Source organism: Palaemon carinicauda, chromosome 4 (genome assembly GCF_036898095.1).
Source record: "Palaemon carinicauda isolate YSFRI2023 chromosome 4, ASM3689809v2, whole genome shotgun sequence".
NCBI classification, from domain to species: Eukaryota; Metazoa; Arthropoda; class Malacostraca; order Decapoda; family Palaemonidae; genus Palaemon; species Palaemon carinicauda.
Window position 1 is genome coordinate 162,741,319 of NC_090728.1, and position 2,500 is coordinate 162,743,818.

The 2,500-nt window shown below is 36.6% G+C and overlaps 1 protein-coding gene across 1 annotated transcript in view; it reads right to left on the reverse strand.

Moving 5' to 3' along the window:
- LOC137640137 (uncharacterized) overlaps positions 1-2,500 on the reverse strand; it is a 172,069-nt gene that overhangs the window by 86,756 nt on the left and 82,813 nt on the right. The window lies entirely within an intron of this gene.

Below are 2,500 nucleotides of genomic sequence, written 5' to 3' on the forward strand. Positions count from 1 at the left end.
CATGCAACTTTGTAACTATTTTAGGGCTTGAGTCACACACACACGCGAGAGCAGGTATTTTCATCGTGTAATAGCGGCATGAACACATTTTGTAAACATATGAGAACGTTGAATGTTATATTACAATGTCAGGGGGATATTCAATTTAAAATGTTTTCTTTGTGGTATGGGAAGATGTTTTACCCATTTTAAATGTTACCAAGAATTTTGTTAATAATGATAATTTCAATAATGTTAAGTTTTAATTATTTTAATAATCATAATTTTGATTTCTATAATATTAATTTTGATAATTTCAATAAAATTGATTTTTATAATTTACTTAATAATAATAATTGTTGTGATGATAATGCATGTCATTCTGCAATTTTTTTTACGGTATTCATATTCCTAAAATAATTACCGAGTGTGAAGTAATTATCTTTCATTTTCACCCTGCAAGTCGATGATAACAAGGGCTTTGCTATTGGACTATATCAAGCTTGTTATAACAGTAATGTAATCACAGATGGCATTGCTTACTTTTCATCCTCCTGTGACAGCGTCCGAGTTCCAGATAATCGAAATAACATTTATTTTTTCATTCCGGTAGGCCTTGCTGCTTCCTCCGGTCGCCTTGGTGACCACTGAGGTAGTAGTAGTAGGGGATTTAGCATATGAAACTTCATTTGTGGTGGATAACGGGAGAGGGTGGGCTGTGGCCCCTAGCAGTACCAACCAAACTCGGCCGAATACCTCGTCAGGCTGTGAGGAGCGAAGAGAGGAAAAGTCCTCTTATGTTCCTTTTTTTTTATGACGGCTACCCCCAAAATTAGGGGAAGTGCCTTGGTAAATAGATAGACCCATAAACTATGTTTCTTGAGATGAACCAAATTTGGATACAACACTGATCTGTGTGTTATTGTAACTCTAACCAATTAATCTAATTTAACCTGACCTGTATAACCTAACTTTATAATTAATAACATCTCGGCCAAAATATTAGGAGGTTAAATTATTTACTGATGAAATACGAGTTATTGTTTCATTCATCTTTAACTTCTGTTCAATAAGTTCCAATCAGAACTTTTACAAGTAGCCCTTCTAACATCATGACATTTACAGCGCCAGTCACCTGTATGCTGCGCTCATCCAAAAGTGAATTTATGCAAGATTCTGTCCTTCTGTATCTTAATAATCACAAAGAGTTAAATCAGTGAACATAAAAACCACTGGAAGCATTAACGGGTTAGAGAGAGAGAGAGAGAGAGAGAGAGAGAGAGAGAGAGAGAGAGAGAGAGAGAGAGAGAGAGAGATCACTGGTGCATTCATTCTTTACCTTCCGAGTTAAGGTCTGAACCTTATGGACTCTCAAATCGTCATTTGCTGATGCTATTGTTTATTAATAAAAAACAGATATTGACTGAACGAATGCTTAAGTGTATGACCATGAATAAGGTGCATCAGGAAAATCTCTCTCTCCTCCTCTCTCTCTCTCTCTCTCTCTCTCTCTCTCTCTCTCTCTCTCTCTCTTCCTCTCAGCCGTAACTGCGCCACTGAATTCGTAATGACGTCAAGGGAAATTCATCGAAGCCGAAATTTGATTTCTCTGGGTTATTCAGAAGCAAATTATAAGTAATAACAAAATTCAATATGATATTTACTACGTAATAGAAATAGAAATCCTAGTTAATTAATTGACGAGAATAAGATTATGAGTTTGTATTGCAGCGAGAATTTTATTACTTCAGTAATACTTAGCCATTAAGAATGTTTTTAACCATTTCATTAGATTAAATTATAATCATCCAAAAACGTATAATTTCTTCACGACAAAATTTCAGTGTGCATATAAGGTCATTCCCCGACCAACTCTCTCTCTCTCTCTCTCTCTCTCTCTCCTCTCTCTCTCTCTCTCTCTCTCTCTCTCTCTCTCTCTCTCAACGCACACAAACAAACCCCTTTATAAAGTAAACCTGCGAGTAAGTAAACATTACGTGACCAGACATTAAGAAAACCTTTCTGTTTTATCATTTAATAACTGCCAGACGTAAAAGAAAAACATGTATATGTGCTTGTGCAAAGCATATAGGCTCCTAATTACACGCGATTATGAAAGCACATTACAACCGTTTCATACACCAACTCAGGTACTCATAAACAACACGTCGAGTCCAGCTACACACACTCGATCAACTGAATCTGGCAGATACGATCGATTATACTAAGAGCATTCTTTTCCAGTGCGTCTTCCACTCTATTTATCCAAAAACGTTCTAGGTCTTCTCATCCTGTCCTGGTCAGCTTCCCTCTCTAGAATAGAGGATGGTGGATAGATGATATTCATGGAAAAGGTACTAGAACGGAAGAAGTTTAATAACCAAGAAGCGTGAGAGTTCATGCACGTTAAAGTAATGGCACACTATATTATTATTACTAGTTAAGCTACAACCCTAGTTGGAAAAGCAGGGTGCTATAAGCCCAGGGACTCCAACAGGAAAAATAGTCAAGTGAGGAAAGG